Source organism: Somniosus microcephalus, chromosome 12, assembly GCF_052327205.1.
Source record: "Somniosus microcephalus isolate GS21.2 chromosome 12, FLI_Smic_1.0, whole genome shotgun sequence".
Taxonomy (NCBI): Eukaryota; Metazoa; Chordata; class Chondrichthyes; order Squaliformes; family Somniosidae; genus Somniosus; species Somniosus microcephalus.
The window spans coordinates 207,358,333-207,376,728 of NC_140998.1; positions in this window are offsets into that span (position 1 = coordinate 207,358,333).

Consider the following 18,396-nt stretch of genomic DNA (forward strand, 5'->3'; position numbering starts at 1 on the left):
TTCACGTCCACCGTTCCAAGCGCGTTGCTGCTCCCTAAGTGTGCTCACATCGCAGTTTGCAAGATTTGTAGAACCAGCAAGTCGCCTATCGTCACTTTATTCAGTTTACAAAATTTAGCCCGCACCGCCCAATGAAATACTTGCATTTATTCAGCAGTCGTGCCGACCCTCCGGACATCCCAAAGACCTTCACAGACAAGAACCTACTTTTCAAACACTGTTGTAATGTCGGAAACGCGGCAGCTGATCATGCACAGCAAGATCCTGCAAATAGCAATGAGATCATGGCCAGATAATCTGTGTTAGGGAAGTTGGTTGAGTGATAAATATTGGCCAGGACACCAGGGGGAGAACTCCCCCTGCTCTTCTTCCAATAGTGGCCGTGAGGACTTTTACGTCCACCTGAGAGGGCAGACGTGGGCCTCGGTTTAACGTCTCATCTGAAAGACAGCACCTCCGACAGTGCGGCGCTCCCTCAGCACTGCCCCTCCGACAGTGCAGCGCTCCCTCAGTACTGCCCCTCCGACAGTGCGGCGCTCCCTCAGCACTGCCCCTCCGACAGTGCGGCGCTCCCTCAGTACTGCCCCTCCGACAGTGCGGTGCTCCCTCAGCACTGCCCCTCCGACAGTGCGGTGCTCCCTCAGTACTGCCCCTCCGAAAGTGCGGTGCTTCCTCAGTTTTGCCCATCCGACAGTGAGGCGCTCCCTCAGTACTGCCCCTCCGACAGTGAGGCGCTCCCTCAGTACTGACCCTCCGACAGTGTAGCGTTCCCTCAGTACTGCCCCTCTGACAGTGCGGCACTCCCTCAGTACTGCCCCTCCGACAGTGCGGCGCTCCCTCAGTACTGCCCCTCCGACAGTGTAGCGCTCCCTCAGTACTGCCCCTCTGACAATGCGGTGCTCCCTCAGCGCTGCCCCTCCGACAGTGCGGCGCTCCCTCAGTACTGCCCCTCCGAAACTGCGGCGCTTCCTCAGTACTGCCCATCCGACAGTGCGGTGCTCCCTCAGTACTGCCCCTCCGACAGTGCGGCGCTCCCTCAGTACGGCCCCTCCGACAGTGCGGCGCTCCTCAGTACTGCCCCTCCGACAGTGCGGCGCTCCCTCAGTACTGCCACTCCGACAGTGCGGCGCTCCCTCAGTACTGCCCCTCCGACAGTGCGGCGCTCCCTCAGTACTTCCCCTCCGACAGTGCCGCGCTCCCTCAGTACCGCCCCTCCAACACTGCGGCGCTCCCTCAGTACAGCCCCTCCGACAGTGCGGCGCTCCCTCAGTACAGCCCCTCCGACAGTGCAGCGCTCCCTCAGTACTGCCCCACAGACAGTGCGGCGCTCCCTCAGTACTGCCTGTCTGACAGTGCAGCGCTCCCTCAGTACTGCCCCTCCGACAGTGCAGCGCTCCCTCAGTACTGCCCCTCCGACATTGGGGTGCTCACTCAGTACTGCCCCTCCGACAGTACGGCGCTCCCACAGTACTGCCCCTCCAACATTGCGGCGCTTCCTCAGTACTTCCCCTCTGACAGTGCAGCGCTCCCTCAGTACTGCCCCTCCGACAGTGCAGTGCTCTCTCAGTACTGCCCCTCCGACAGTGCAGCGCTCCCTCAGTACTGCCCCTCCGACAGTGCGGCGCTCCCTCAGTACTGCCCCTCCGACAGTGCTGCGCTCCCTCAGTACTGCCCATCCAACAGTGCGGCGTTCCATCAGTACTGCCCCTCCGACAGTGCGGCGCTCCCTCAGTACTGCCCCTCCGACATTGCGGCGCTCCCTCAGTACTTCCCCTCCGACAGCGCCGCGCTCCCTCAGTACCGCCCCTCCAACAGTGCGGCGCTCCCTCAGTGCAGCCCCTCCGACAGTGCGGCGCTCCCTCAGTACAGCCCCTCCGACAGTGCAGCGCTCCCTCAGGACTGCCACTCCGGCAGTGCGGCGCTCCCTCAGTACTGCCCGTCTGCCAGTGCAGCGCTCCCTCCGTACTGCCCCTCCAACAGTGCAGCGCTCCCTCAGTACTGCCCCTCCGACATTGCGGCGCTCACTCAGGACTGCCCCTCCGACAGTACGGCGCTCCCTCAGTACTGCCCCTCCGACATTGCGGCGCTCCCTCAGTACTTCTGTAGTGTATGTAACCGTTCCACCTTTAAGAGGACTATTTTAAGAGTTGCACTACTTTATCTTGGCTGCTGTATACTGTAATACCGGTGGTGACCACACCGGTATATAAGTGCTGTGTAATGATTTATTGGGCAGTTCCGCCCTGACCTTCAACTCGTAAAGACCTGTTGAAGTTTACTCTTGTGGTCTGTGTAATAATTCTCAATATAACACACAGACTTAATAGTGGCGACGAGTACGATCTTACCCTGCGGCAGAGATACATCCAAGGCTGTTTAACGGGCGTCGAGAAGAGGCATCCGCCCTCATCATTCTGCTGAGAGAAGACTCGAGCCTGCAGAGCAAAGGAAGAATTCTGACATGAAGTCTTCCATCAGCAACAGGCAGTGATCATCCCTTCTCTCACGGTGGTGGGTAAGCCGATCAGCGACGAGCAGCAAGTCGGCCACGTTGACTGTGAGTAGGGGAGAAGATAAAAAAAAACGGAGGATATAAGGGCGGAGAACTCGACCACGGCCGGGGAAGAGAGCCGGACAGAAGTCGGGGCCAGAGGCGCTGAGACTTGGGCAGCGTAAGGCACGGAAGCCGCGATGAATGCAAACGCAGCCGATATGAGAGACCGGGCTGCAAGCGGGCTGGGAGACGCAACAGCGTCGAGAGAGAGCTCGACCGCGACCGGTGAAAAAGGCCGGGCAGCTACCGAGGCCGCGAGGCGCAGGGACAGCGTAAGGCGTGGGAGAAAATAAAAAATAAAAAAAGAAGCCGCGCAGAACTCAGCCGCAGCCGGGGGGGGATAGGACCGGACTGCAAGAGGGGCTGGGAGGCACGATTCGAGAACCGCTGGGGGAGGGCGAACGCAGCAATTCGGCAATCACCATTACAGCCAGCGGGGGAGAAAGGCAAACGCGGGAAGCCGCCATTTTCGTAGGCGGGGTGAAGAAGGCAAGCGCGGGAAACCGCCATTTTGAAAAAAAAAAGTTAAAGAAAAATTTCTTGCTGTTTCTCAAGAAGAGTGCGAGGACGCCTAAGCGTGGTAACATCAATGATTTCGATCCCGATGTTGAAGATTGGGCCACGTATGTAGAACGCATAGAGATATATTGTAAGGCAAATAAAATATCAAATGAAGATAAAGCACTAACCTTACTAAACTCAATGGGTGCAAAGACATACGGGCTATTGAAGCATCTTCTATCACCAGCTAAACCGGCGGATCAGACTTTCGCTAATATTGTTGCTGTCCTGAAGGATCATTTGAACCCCACACCGCTGATGTTAGCGGAACGATTTAAATTTTATGCGAGAACGCAACTGAAAGAGGAAAGCAACGCGGAGTACTTAATTGAACTGCGTAAGCTAGCGAAATACTGTCAGTTTGGGGAAGGACTGACAGAGGCACTGAGAGACAAATTCGTGTGCGGATTGTCGAAAGAAGGAACACAAAAGCGGCTACTTGAAGAGAATGATCTTACACTTGATAAGGCTGTCTCTATTGCAGCATCGCATGAAGCCGCAGCGAGAGGCACTGCGGAAATGCAGCTGAAGGCAGCGGTACTCAGCGTAGATCAAATGGCTTTGGGTACAACGAAATGTTATCGTCGTGGGAAGACAACACACGATCAGAACCAATGCTGGTTTAAAAACCAGGAATGTAGAAATGTGGCAAGCTTGGTCACATAGCTAAAGTATGCCGGTCAGGAAAGAAGACCAGCAACAAAAAGTCACCGCAGGAAAAGTGCAGCAAGGTACACAAGGTGGCTGAGAAGAGTTCGGATGAACAGAATTCGGATTCAGACTCCAACAGCAAGGAACTGGGTAGTCTGAGAATTCACAATGTGAGTAAGGAAGCTGACCGACAAACTATCTGGGTCACCCTGCAGATAGCAGGAGTCCAAGTGAAGATGGAATTGGACACCGGATCGGCATTGACGGTCATGAATAAGCAAGATTACAAAAGGTTATTCACACATATTTCCCTACGGGATACGGAGATAGTATTAAAGACATACACGGGGCAAAGAGTATACCCCATCGGAAAGATAAAAGTCAAGGTGGTACACAAGGGCAAGGAACACCAAGGAATGGACATATATGTACTACCTGAGGGAGGTCCACCACTTCTGGGACGGGAGTGGATCAGGAAAATAAATATGGACTGGCACTCCCTAAAAGCAATAACGGTAGATTCCGGAAAGAAAAAAAATGTCAACCCTGCACGATTGTCCAGAATATTAGATGAGGGCATATGCAGCAGTGACAGTGACAAAGAAGAGAGTGAGAACTCGGTGAAGACAATCAGCTCAGACTCTGGAACTGATGATGGTAAGACCAGCCCATGTGCAAAAGACAAGTCTAAAATGGACTTGCAGACTAATGATGGAAAAACGAAGGAGTGCATAAATGCTTCAGAAGAGAACAAAGTATCAGAACAAAATTCCACTGAACAACAACAACATAGTTTGACAGAGGATTCTGAGTCTGTCCAGTCTACAGACATGCACATTTCTGAGGGACACCGGGCTCGAACTCAACTCAATCTCAAACTACAACAGCAATTAGAACAAATGATTCGCCGTTTTGAGCAAGAGATGAATGCAAAGAAAAAGTTCTTTGACACAGAGTTGGAGAATCTGGGAAGACAGCAGAAGCAGCTGATTGAGAAAATGGAGCAGGAACACACAAACCGCCTGCGCGATGAGGCCAAACGAATCAAAGCTGAGCAAGAAAGGGAATATGTCAAATTCATCGATCAGTTGAAAGCTAAGAAGAAAGAGCACCCTTTTGTGAGCGGTGTCAGCAGTAATAAGCCACTCAGGAAATTGGTGGCAGAAGCAAAAACTGAAGATGCTGCAGAGATCAAGTTTGTTGCTGAAAGCGCTACTTCCAGAGCTTTGCTTCGAATTAAAGAATTGCCAGTTAAAATTGTGAAACCCTTAAGAGAGAAGATTGGCGTGGAGAAACATCGTGTCATTTTCGAATGCAAGGTTTCCAGGCCAAATGCTGCTGTCAAGCGGTATTACAAAGACAAAGAGATTCATCCCAGTAATAAATATGAGATTGTGGGTGAAGATGTGTACAGGAAGCTCGTTATTAATAATGTCGCTTTTGAAGATGAAGGCAACTACATGTGCGATGCCATAGATGACCAAAGCACAGCAAAGTTATATGTAGAAGAGCAATCAATTGCCATCATTAAACCCATATGTGATGTGGAAGTGACAGAGCCAAGTGACGCCATTCTTGAGTGTGAGCTTTCAGTTGCTGACGTGAAGCCTCCAAAATAGATACTAAATGGGGAAGTTCTTCATGCTTCTGAAGATGTGGACATTGAGTATCGTGGCACTATTCATCGTCTCACTGAAAAAAACAACTTGTAAGATGGCCGGCTTGCTGCAGTTTATTGCAGGGAAATCAAAATCTAAGGCGAGGCTGACTATTAAAGAGCCTCCGTCAAAGGTAGTCAAAGAACTACAGAACATTACAGTGGAAGAGAAGCATTCTGCTACTTTGAGCTGTGAGTTTACACCTACTCCCAAGATGGTCAGATGGTACAAAGACCAGAGCTTAATTGAATCTTCTGACCGATACAAATGTAAACAAAAGAAGAATGTGATAGAACTTACCATTACAAACCTCACACCCAAAGACTCTGGTGAATATAGCTGCAAATCAAGTAATGCACAGACCACAGCCACACTCACAGTTGAAGCTCCAAAAATAGAAATAATAAAACATTTGGAGGACGTAGATACTGAGGAGGACAGCAATCTAGTATATTCATGTGAGTTGTCCCATGATGATGAAGATGATGACTCATCTGAACCATTATCACCCCTACCAGGTCACGCACGTGGTCCCTCCGAACTGAGCCAAATCAGTCTGGAAGTAGAAAAACTTCCCAAGGTACTCGAGCCTTTAGAAGTCAGCAATGCTGGTTCTGCAGTTACGAAAGTTCAAGCTGTTAAGTCCAGTGAAGGACTATTAGATGAGTCACCCCAGCAACAAGAACCTACTACACCACCGAGGCGTTATCCGGACCGAGCCAGGAGGCGCAGGAGGCGCCGACTCAGAGACTGAATCTGTGAACTGTTTTTACATGAAGTTGTGCATATATGTTATGATGTTATGTTTAATGGGGAATATATACAGTTAAGCTAAAAAGGGATGCTTGTAGTGTATGTAACCGTTCCACCTTTAAGAGAACTATTTTAAGAGTTGCACTACTTTATCTTGGCTGCTGTATACTATAATACCGGTGGTGACCACACCAGTATATAAGTGCTGTGTAATGATTTATTGGGCAGTTCCGCCCTGACCTTCAACTAGTAAAGACCTGTTAAAGTTTACTCTTATGGCCTGTGTAGTAATTCTCAATATAACACACAGACTTAACAACTTCCCCTCCGACAGTGCAGCGCTCCCTCAGTACTGCCCCTCCGACAGTGCAGTGCTCCCTCAGTACTGCCCCTCCGACAGTGCAGCGCTCCCTCAGTACTGCCCCTCCGACAGTGCGGCGCTCCCTGAGTACTGCCCCTCCGACAGTGCGGCGCTGCCTCTGTACTGCCCCTCCGACAGTGCGGCGCTCCCTCAGTACTGCCCCTCCGACAGTGCGGCGCTCCCTGAGTACTGCCCCTCCGACAGTGCGGCGCTGCCTCTGTACTGCCCCTCCGACAGTGCGGCGCTCCCTCAGTACTGCCCCTCCGACAGTGCAGCGATCCCTCAGTACTGCCCCTCCGACAGTGCGGCGCTCCCTCTGTACTGCCCCTCCGACAGTGCAGCGCTCCCTCAGTACTGCCCCTCCGACAGTGCAGCGCTCCCTCAGTACTGCCCCTCCGACAGTGCAGCGCACCCTCAGTACTGCCCCTCCGACAGTGCGGCGCTCCCTCAGTACTGCCCCTCCGACAGTGCGGCGCTCCCTCAGTACTGCCCCTCCGACAGTGCAGCGCTCCCTCAGTACTGCCCCTCCGACAGTGCAGCGCACCCTCAGTACTGCCCCTCCGACAGTGCAGCGCTCCCTCAGTACTGCCCCTCCGACAGTGCGGCGCTCCCTCAGTACTGCCCCTCCGACAGTGCAGCGCTCCCTCAGTACTGCCCCTCCGACAGTGCGGCGCTCCCTCAGTACTACCCCTCCGACAGTGCAGCGCACCCTCAGTACTGCCCCTCCGACAGTGCAGCGATCCCTCAGCACTGCCCCTCCGACAATGCGGCGCTCCCTCTGTACTGTACTGGAGAGTGTCGGCCTGGATTTTGTGATCCTGTCTCTGACGTGGGGCTCGAACCTACAACCTTCTCACTCCGAGGACAGAGTGCCCCCCACTGAGCCACTACTCATGCCTTGCTGTACGACAATGCAGAACTGATGCCTGAAAAGAATTCCCGACATTTGTTTAAATTTGGAAACAGCGAGGGAGCGCGTATGGAAGCTCAGCGATAAAGTCACACTGGCGACATTTAAAAAATCTTTCCCAGGGGATGAAGAAACATTATTAACAACGCGGATTGTTGCATTCGGCAGCAGTTTTCGCTGGGGATTTTTGTTGTTGGCGCTGTGACCACTTCTCATCTGGTGGTTGTGTCTGTTTCCTGCAACGCGTCTGTTCGTGATGAGCTCCTACACAATTCAGAGAGGAGCTTCCCTTTTCGTGCTTTACTTCATGATCTGCATAGAATCAACTTGCAAAGGAAAGTTTTATGAATCGGTATCGCTACCAGCTTTTACAATTAAGAGTTATCGACCCCTCTGCTCAGGGGAAATAGGTCCTTCTTATCCACTCTTTCTAGGCCCCATATAATTTTATGCACCTCAATTAAATCTCCCCTCAGCCTCCTCTGTTCCAAAGAAAAGAACCCCAGCCTATCCAATCTTTCCTCATAGCTAAAATTCCACAGTCCTGGCAAAATCTCCTCTGCATCCTCTCTAGTGCAATCACATCCTTCCTGTGATGTGGTGACCAGAAATGCACGCAGTACTCTAGCTGCGGCCTAACTAGTGTTTTATATAGTTTGGTGTGGGACTGGAGTCGCACGTGGGCGACAGAATCATAGAAATTTAGAACTCAGATAGAGGACATTCGGCCCATCCCGTCTGTGCTGGCCGACAAAGAGCTCTCCAGCCAAATCCCACTTTCCAGCTGTTGGTCTGTAGCCCTTGAGGTAACGGCACTTCAAGCGCATATCCAAGTACTGCATTGGAGGCAGATCAGAGACGATTCACTCGGTTGGTTCCAGAGATGAGGGGTTTGACTTATGAGGAAAGGTTGAGCAGGTTGGGCCTATACTCATTGGAGTTTAGAAGATTGAGAGGTGATCTTATCGAAACATATAAGATTCTGAGGGGCTTCGACAAGGTAGATGCAGAGAGGATGTTTCCCCTCGTGGGGAAATCTAGAACTCGGGGGCGCAGTTTCAGAATAAAGGGTCGCCCTTTTAGAACTGAGATGAGGAGGAATTTCTTCTCTCAGAGGGTCGTAAATCTGTGGAATTCTCTGCCCCAGAGAGCCGCGGAGGCTGGGTCATTAAATACATTTAAGGTGGAGATAGACAGATTTTTACAAGATAAGGGAGTGAAGGGTTATGGGGAGCGGGCAGGGAAGTGGCTTTGAGCCCAAGATCAGCCATGATCTTATTGAATGGCGGAGCAGGCTCGAGGGGCCAAGTGGTCTATTCCTGCTCCTATTTCTTATGGCCTTATGTTACTTTTTAAATGAGGGTTTCTGCCTCTACCACCCTTTCAGCCAGTGAGTTCCAGACCCCCACCACCCTCTGGGTGAAAAAAGTTCCCCTCAACTCCCCTCTAATCCTCCGACCAATTACTTTCAATCTCTGCCCCCTGGTTATTGACCTCTCTGCTCAGGGGAAATCGGTCCTTCCTATCCACTCTATCTAGACCCCTCATAATTTTATACACCTCAATTAAATCTCCCCTCAGCCTCCTCTGTTCCAAAGAAAACAACCCCAGCCTATCCAATCTTTCCTCATCGCTAAAAGTCCCCAGCCCAGGCAACATCCTCGTAAATCTCCTCTGTACCCTCTCCAGTGCAATCACATCTTTCCTGTAATGTGGTGACCAGAACTGCACGCAGTACTCTAGCTGAGGCCTAAATAGTGTTTTATACAGTTGAAGCATAACCTCCCTGCTCTTATATTGTGTAGTAACCTGGGAGGTTATGAGTAACCTGATCCACCAGGTGGTGCTGTGGCAATTGGGCTCCTGAGTTAAGTCTGGTCTGCACTGGTTGTACTTTTTGTTTTTGCTGCCTCATGGCAGAAGCTTTTATGTGCAAGTGTTGATTAAACCATGTTACGGAGTTAACCTGTGTCCGTCTCCATCTATGGCCACCTCAAGATACCACATATGGCGACGAGAAAAAAGGACGGAAAAGTTTTGGTGGATCAGTCATAGTTAGGGAGTATTCGGAAGAGGTGCTCGGGTTGGTTAGCAAACTAGTCGGAAAAGCACGAGGCTAGGCCGCGGGAGTCGAAACGGAGTTTGATTTTTTGGCTGAAGTGACCGGACTCCAAGGATGGCAGGAACGGTAGGCTCTGTGGCACCTTTTGACAGCAAGTCGCAGCCTTGGGAGGAGTATTGTGAAATACTGAGCCATTTCTTTATGGCAAACGAGGTGGACAGTGCTGAAAAGAAAAGGGCCATTTTACTGAGTTGTGTGGGAGCCAAACCTATACACGGATGAGGAATCTGCTGAGCCCGGAGCGGCCAGGAGAAAAATCTTTTGACGAGTTGGTGAGTCTACTAAAGAATCATTTCAATCCGAAACCTAATGAAATAGTACAGAGATGGAAATTCAATTCGAGGATTAGGAGGCCGGAAGAAAGCATTACTGAGTATGTGGAGGAGCTTCGGAAGCTCGCACAGGACTGTAATTTTGGAAATACGCTCACATTCATGTTAAGGGACAGACTAGTATGCAGAGTTAACGACGACAGTATACAGCAAAGGTTGCTGTCAGAAGAAGGATTAACGTTTAAGACGGCACTTAAAAAAGCACAAGCCATGGAGATGGCTAACAAGGACATTAAGGACTTAAACAGTATGAGCAAGGAGAAATGGAGTAAACCAGTGGGAGGAGCTGTTTTCAAGATGGAAGCTGGCGCGAAAAGTCCACCAGTCGGGGTTGGGGATTGCTACCGATGTGGCGGGACGAGCCATTATGCAAAGGACTGCAGGTTTGCAAAGGCAAAGTGCCACAATTGTGGAAAAATAGGGCACTTAAAGAAAGTCTGTAAAAGGGCAGTGAGTGAGAGAAGCAGTGCTAAAGGGGCAAAGCATGCTAAAGGGGGGAGGGAGAAATACACAAAGCGGGCAAATTACATACAAGAGGAGGAAGAGTCTAGTGAGTCTAGTGAGGAGGTTTTCACTATATACAGTATAGACACTTCAAGGCCCAACGTACCCCCTCTCACTCAGTATTTGATAGTGAACGGAGGTCAAGTAAAGTTTGAGATTGACACCGGATGTAGTGTAACCATAATGTCGCAGACTGAGTATGCCAAGCTATGGGGGGAAGCAAAAGTACCAGAGCTAGGTACATGCCCCATTAGTCTCAAAACCTACACAGGACAGAAGGTGGACATTTTGGGGGCGGCCGAAGTACAAGTGGAACACAAAGGAGTCACCAAAGAGCTTACGGTGGTAGTGGTAGCAGGGTCAGGGCCAAACCTGTTAGGGCAAGGGTGGATCAGTGAGTTGAGTGTGGACTGGCAGGCAATGAATAAAATGGAGGACAGTACAGAGGCACTGCAAGAAGTGCTGATGAAGCATGAGTTAGTGTTCAAGGACGAACTGGGCACCTTAAGGGGAGCCACAGCCAAGATTCATGTAGCCAGTGATGCCACGCCTCGTTTCTTTAAACCAAGGTCGGTACCTTTTGCAATGAAAACCAAGGTTGAGGCGGAACTAGATCGCCTGCTAAAGGACAAAGTAGTAGAACCAGTGAAATTTTCAGACTGGGCGGCACCAATAGTCCCGGTATTGAAGCCCGACGGTAACGTAAGGGTGTGTGGTGACTATAAGTTAACAGTGAACAGAGTATCATCACTGGAACAGTACCCCATTCTGAGAATGGAGGACATGTTAACATCGCTCGCTGGGGGAGAAAGATTCAGCAAACTGGACATGAGTCATGCGTATCAGCAGATATTGCTAGATGAAGAATCAAAAAAGTTTGTCACGGTGAACACGCACAAGGGGCTGTTCACGTATGCCAGGTTACCATTTGGTGTCAGTTCTAGCCCAGCAATATTCCAACGGACTATGGAGGGCATTCTGCAGGGCATTCCAAAGGAGGCCGTGTACTTAGATGATATTCTGCTAACAGGAAGTGACGATCAGGATCACGTAAAAACACTGGACAAAGCGCTACAGCGGCTGGAAGAGGCGGGGCTATGCCTGAAATGGAGTAAGTGTAGTTTCATGGAGAAGGAAGTTACATTCCTGGGACATCGGGTGGATGCCACAGGCCTCCATCCATTACCAGGGAAAGTGCGGGCAGTGCAGGATGCACCTGCACCCACCTCAGTGACTGAACTGAAAGCTTATCTAGGGCTCCTGAATTATTATAACCGGTTTCTTCCAAACTTATCGATGCTGCTGGCACCCCTGCACAAACTGCTGAGAAAGGAGGAGCCATGGCGTTGGGGGCCAGAGCAAGCGAAAACGTTTCAGCAGTCAAAGGAGCTACTTCAGTCCAGCAGGGTGTTAGTGCATTACGACGAGAAGAAGGAGCTGATAATGTCCTGCGACGCATCACCCTATGGAGTGGGGGCAGTGTTGGCCCACCGCATGCCAGATGGAGCGGAAAGGCCCATCGGGTTTGTTTCACGCACGCTCACAGCTGCGGAAAAGAACTATTCACAGCTTGATAAGGAGGGGTTAGCCATTATGTTTGGAGTAAAGAAATTCCATAAGTACATATATGGGAGGAAGTTTGTAATCAGTACTGACCACAAGCCTCTCATTAGCTTACTGAATGAGATGAAAGCGGTGCCTCAAATGGCATCACAGAGAATAATGAGATGGGCAGTAATACTAAGAGCCTATGAATATGTGATCACGTACAGAGCCGGCAAGGAAAACGGGAACGCTGATGCTCTCAGCCGCCTGCCCCTCTCAAAATCTCCTCGCAGTACTTCCCCTGAGGAGCACGTCCTGATGCTGGATCAGGAGATCAGTCCCCTGATGACTTCAGTGGAAATCCAGGGCTGGACAGCCAAGGACCCCGTTCTGTCAAGGCTCCGTGAGTCTGTGTTGAAAGGCTGGCCAGATCACCATGAGGGACCGGAGTTCGCGCCGTACAGACAGAGACAGCATGAGCTGAGTGTCCAAGATGGATGTGTGCTATGGGGAGCACGCATCACAGCCCCAGAGCGGGGACGCTCTACTTTGATGGAACAGTTGCATCAATCGCACCCAGGAATGACTAGAATGAAAGGACTGGCTAGGAGCTACCTGTTGTGGCCTAACTTGGATGCTGAAATTGAGTCAAAGGTAAATTCATGCACTATATGTCAGGAACAGAGGAAAGCACCTGCCGGGGCACCACTCCATCCCTGGGAATGGCCCAGCAAACCCTGGAGGAGAATTCACATAGACTATGCAGGACCTTTTATGGGCAAAATGTTTTTGGTGCTGGTAGACGCTCACTCAAAGTGGATCGACGTTTATCCAGTGGGCTCTGCAACGACTGATGCCACACTAGATTGTCTCAGGAACAGCTTCAGCACGCATGGTATTCCAGAAATGATTGTATCCGACAATGCACAGTGTTTTGTTAGTGAAGGGAGCAAAGAATTCATGGTAAGGAATGGAATCACACATGTCACCTCGGCTCCATATCACCCAGCCTCAAATGGGTTAGCCGAGCGAGCCGTGCAGACTTTTAAGGAGCTCATGAGGAAGAGCTCAGGTGACACCCTGGAGACCAAGCTCAATAGAGCCTTGTTTAGTTATCGTATAACACCCCAAGCTACCACGGGGCTTTCTCCGGCTGAGTTGATGATGGGGAGAAAGTTGCAGTGCACGTTAGACCTGATACACCCAGATCTCAAAAGCAAGGTTGAGACAAAACAAACAAACCAAAAAGCGTACCAAGACAAACATACTAAAGCTCGCCATTTCGCCATAGGGGACTCTGTGTACACCCGGAACTTCGGCTATGGACCTAAATGGATACCAGGACTAATCCAGGACATTACAGGACCTGTGTCATACTCCGTGTTACTAGGGGATGGTCGAGGAGTTTGTCGGCATGTGGATCAGCTTTTCAGCCGGCAGCAAGGGGAACTGCCTCAGATGGAACAAAGGGCAGTAGAGGAGGCTGTTCCAGGACCCAGCACGGCTTATAAGGTGCCAGTGGACACTGGCACTGCCAGGCCACAGCGGGACAGAGTAAAACCAACATCAGAGACTACTCCAATCTCAAGTGCGAATGAATCTGAGAATCCACCACAAGTGGAATTAAGACGTTCACAAAGGATTTACAAGCAACCAGAAAGACTTATACAAACCTGTTAAATTAGTCAGGGGTTAACCATGGTTAGAGCATACTGGTTAATTAAAACATAGTGGCCTAGAAATTCAGTATAGCCACTTTTGGGGCGGTAAAGTCGGGCGGTCGCTAAAGTTAGCGCCCGCCGGAAAGTGCAGGTCACTTCGCTGAAATTCAGTAGATTTGGCCAAGAGTTTGGGCGAGCGCTGAAACTGGCGTTGCACTCCTATCTTTAGGCGCTAAGCCGGCGGTGCGGACTGATAACGCCAAGGCCGGGCGCAGCGCAGGTGCGGTCATGTTTTGATTGACAGCAGACACCCTGACGCCGGCCAGCTCTTAAAGGGGGAAGGGTCGACTTGATCTGCAGCCACGCCCTGGATAGTGGAGCCCTGCAGCTAGGCCTGAACACTGCTGGTGGACCCAAATAGCGCCTGAAGCCATGGAGAAGGCCCGTGAACGAGCGCAGCGCTTCTCCCAGCATGCTTTGAGGGTGCTGGTTAGGGGGTTGGAAAGGTACAAAGAGATCTTGTGCCCGGACAGTGGCAAGAAGGCTCCCAGGAGGCAGTACAGGAGAGCCTGGAGGAAAATCGCCCACAGGGTGTCAGTCAACAGCGATGTCCCCAGGACTGGTGACCAATGCCGCAAGAAGTACAACGACCTCACTCGGTTGGTCAGGGTGAGTACCCTTTCCAGTGTCCTCCTCATCCTTGCATGTGCACCTCACATTATGGGCAAAGGGACCTCAAAGGCCTAATGGCCAGCCCTCCTCCCGCAGCTATGGCACTGGCATGATCCTCAATAGCACTTTCTGCACTTAACACACTGGCCAAGCTATTCGACCATGGGAGGCCGTGCACACAACAACAGGGCACCACACTGGCCAAGCTATTCCACCATGGGAGGCAGTGCACACAACAACAGGCCACCACAATGTACTTAGAGGCCATCCTTTCTCTTGCAGGCCAAGATGGCCCGGAATTTGAAGAGCCAGAATGTCACCGGGGGAGGCCGTGCCCAGTTCCAGGAGCTCAGTGAGCTGGAGGAGAGCGTGGCTCGACTCATGCGTGGCCGGGTGACTGGCCCTGTTGCCATTGGAGATGCCGACCCTGTGCTGCGACCCAATGGTAAGGACATGACCGTTTGGACCTCTCTCGTTCCCCTAGCGCATCAGATCTACATCCTTTGCCACTGTCCGACCAATGCGCTGAATGCCACCACTCATGCCTCCCTCGCTGACGCCCTGTCCTCACTCTAAAGCTACTCTTGTGCCTTCCTGCTTTCAGCTGGTGAGGAGGAGGTCCTTGAAGCTGAGAGTGCCAGTCCCTCGGAAGAGGAGGACGACGAGGACCAACAGGAAGGCGGCACATCGGGCGAAGCCTCATCCGCGCCAGGGGATGGCAATGGAGGGGAGACGTCTTGTCTGGAGGAGAGCCAGGGGGAAGTGCTGCAGGGGGGTGTAGCTCCTGGGCCCAGTGGCATCCAGGCACGTGGGAAGGGTCGGGCAGAACGGCGGCCTTCTCCCCAGAGGGGGCAAGTGTTGCAGGGGAGGCCAGTTCCTGGGCCCAGTGGCGTCCAGGCACGTGGGAAGGGTCGGGCAGAACGGCGGCCTTCTCCCCAGAGGGAGAGTCCGGCCTCCAGTCCGGAGACGGTCCTCGCCCAGGAGGTGCGCCTCCTAGATGAAATGTCCGCGGATTCTGAGCGCCGCCACAAGGAGTTCATGGGGTTTGTGGGACAGTTGCCTCAGGCCATTGAGTCCCTGGCTCATAGTGTGGCCGCTTTCGGGGACTCACAGGCCAGGGGTGTCGAACAACTCGCGGCAGCACAGGCCAGGGGTGTCGACCAACTCGCGGCAGCACAGGCCAGGGGTGTCGACCAACTTGCGGCAGCACAGGACAGGGGTGTCCAGCAACTCGCGGCAGCACAGGACAGGGGTGTCCAGCAACTCGCGGCAGCGCAGGACGCGAGTCGCGAGTTCATGAGTGGTGCCGTGCAGACACTCACTGATCTGATGCGGGCACAGACCAGGGCAGTTCGGGCACTCACTTCTGCCACACTCGCTGTGTCGCGGAAGCATCGCCAGGGCACCCGCCGCCCTGCTGCAGCACAGCGGTCTGGCCTCCACCAGATTGCTGCGCTTGCTGCACTGCCAGCCCGGCCGAGTGCCAGTGTCTCTGGCGACCAGCGAGCGCCTGGCATCAGCCAGCTTGCCCCCATTGCTGCAGCCGCCACTGCAACTCCCCCAGCCAAGGTGCGACGAGCTGCTGCAGAGACTGATGCTGCCCAGCCACAGCTGCAGCAGTCAGCAGCCGGCCCCTCCAGGGCTGGTCCTCATCTAGGCCGACCCCCAAGGGCATCTGCCGTCACGCATTCTGCCCCTCAGGAGCCTTCCCCCAGCCTTGCAACACCCACAGGGCCCAGGTTGAGGCGGAGCAACAGGTCGGGCAGGGGCTGCACAAGGCTGCACAAGGACTCGCCCTCTCGGCACACCCAGTAGAGTGTGTTGGCAACGGTTTTTTTTATATGGGGGTGTTTGCGTTGTGGGGGGGGTTTATTTTGGTAAGGCCGAGGATGAAGGCCAATTGGATGGGCAAGTTTTGTTATTCCTCCCCAGGTTGTGGGAGTGAGATATTTTTGTGACTGTTTTTTGGGGGTCTTGTCTGTTTTTCTGTTTCATGTGGGAAGGGCCCTGAGTTTGTTAAATAAAGCTTTTTATTTATTCAGCTTGTCCAGGTGTCATGTTTCCAGTGGTTGTTGCGTTAAGCGGCTGAGGGCTTGCGGAGCGGCTGCATTCAGGTGCGTTCATTGCCACAATCCATTCCCTGACAGGGGGCCTAGAAGTGTCGTTCAATAAGCCGCCGGCGGACGGCCCTTGGACATTTTGGCTCCCTCCTGGGCTGGTACTCCTCCTCCTCCGCCTCCTCCTCCTCATGGTCCTCCTGCGCGTCCTCCTGAGGTGGTGGTGCTACGTCAGGTGGCAGTGCCTGAGTCCTGCGGATAGCCAGGTTGTGCAGCATGCAGCAAACGACGACGAACTGGGAGACTCTATCCGGCGAATACTGTAGAGATCCGCCGGAGCGATCCAGGCAGCGGAACCGTTGCTTGAGGACGCCAATCGTTTGCTCTATGATGTTCCTTGTGGCTTGATGGCTTTCGTTGTATGCCTCCTCCGCAGGGGTCCTGGGCGCGCGGAGCGGGGTCATGAGCCATGTACACAAAGGGTAGCCCTTGTCCCCAATAAGCCATCCCCTTGGTGGAGGCTGTGCCTCGAACATGTCAGCCACAGTAGTCTGGCGCAGGATAAATGCATCGTGGCTGCTTTCTGGAAAGCGGGCATTGACAGCTAGGATGCGCTGCCTGTGGTCACACACCAGCTGTACATTGAGGGAATGGTAGCCCTTCCGGTTGCGGTAATTCTCGGCATTGTCGATAGGTGCCCGCATAGCCACATGTGTGTAGTCAATGGCGCCCTGCACCATGGGGCAGTCCGTGATCCTGCCAAATCCGACTGCACGCTGCTCCTGCCTCTCTAGGGTCATGGGGAAGGAGGTGAATTGGTGTCTCCTCGCGAAAAGGGCATCGGTGACCTGCCGGATGCAGTGATGCGCGGCGAACTGGGAGATGTTCGCTATGTCCCCAGCAGCGGCTTGGAAGGAGCCGCTTGCATAAAAGTTCAGAGCCACCGTGACCTTCACTTCCACCGAGAGAGATGTCCTGCACATCAGCTGTGGACGCAGATCTCTGTGAAGCAGCTGGCAGATCTCTGCAACCACCTCCCTTCTGAAGCGCAGCCTCTTAACACAATGCGCGGCAGTCATGGTGAGATAGGACACCTGCTGCCGGTATTCCCTGAGTGGGTAAGGCCTACGTTGCCGACGCCTGATGGCCCCTCTGCGTCTAGGCATGGCTGGCCCTCTCACACAGCGTCTGCGAGCCCTTCACACATAATGCTGGAACTGAGGGTTGGAACCCCATACAGCCCCCATAATAAACTTGCAAACAGTTAAATCGCAATGATTCAAATTTCCAAGCTCTGGCCAGAAGCCAAAAATACCTCTCCTATGTTGTCCCAAATCAGTAAGCTCCGTTCCTTGGTCTCTGTCCAGAAATCCAAAGCACTGAAGTCATTGCAGCAAAATGGCTGGGCTTTATAGGTCAGTGTAAGTGCCCTTTAATTAGCGCTCCCCGAGGCCCACAGGGCCTCTGTTGCGTTCCACTTCACAGATCTTAACAGCGCCACAACCACATTGGCCGGGCGCCACTGAATTTCCGGTTTGGGGCGCACAAACAGCGTTGCACGACGAAATGACTTCATAAGCTGCGCGCGCAGCTGAGCGGGCGCAAACACTTTATGCCGGCGCTAAATGTCAACTGAAGTTGGGCGTAGGCGCAGATCGTTCTGCGCCCGGGCGCTAAGTGTCTAGCGCTGCAAATCTACCCCTCTTATGGCATTAGCGGCTGGCGAACGCAACTGAATTTCTAGGCCAGTGCCTAGTAAGGGTTATTTTTTAAGAATTGCATACGGCAATCTTAAGGGGGGAGGAGTGTAGTAACCTGAGAGGTTATGAGTAACCTGATCCACCAGGTGGTGCTGTGGCAATTGGTCTCCTGAGTTAAGTCTGGTCTGTACTGGTTGTACTCTTTGTTTTTGCTGCCTCATGGCAGAAGCTTTTATGTGCAAGTGTTGATTAAACCATGTTACGGAGTTAACCTGTGTCTGTCTCCATCTATGGCTGTAAAGTCTGTGAGTTGTTTCGTTAATTAATACACAGACTACCAGAGTAACTTAAAACA